A 361-nucleotide genomic window follows, 5' to 3' on the forward strand; every position below is an offset into this window, starting at 1 on the left:
TTTTAGAGTGCGTCGGAACATGTTTAGAGTTCGTCTAAACATGTTTTAAGTGCACCAAATCACGTTTAGAGTACGTCCAAACACATTTAGAGTGCATCCAAATATATTTAAAGTGCGTCAAAACATACTTAGAGTGCATCCAAACATATTTAGAGAGCATCGAAATATTTTAAGAGTGCGTCGAAACATGTTTAGAGTGCATCCAAACATACTTAGAGTGCATTCAAACAAGATTAGAGTGCGTTCTGACACGTTTAGAGTGCGTCCAAACACGTTTAGATACGTCCAAACACTTTTAGAGAGCATCCAAACATGTTTAGAGTGCATCGAAATAATTTTAGAATGTGTCGAAACATGTTTA

Source organism: Tarenaya hassleriana, unplaced genomic scaffold, assembly GCF_000463585.1.
Source record: "Tarenaya hassleriana unplaced genomic scaffold, ASM46358v1 Cleome119, whole genome shotgun sequence".
In the NCBI taxonomy this organism is placed as follows: Eukaryota; Viridiplantae; Streptophyta; class Magnoliopsida; order Brassicales; family Cleomaceae; genus Tarenaya; species Tarenaya hassleriana.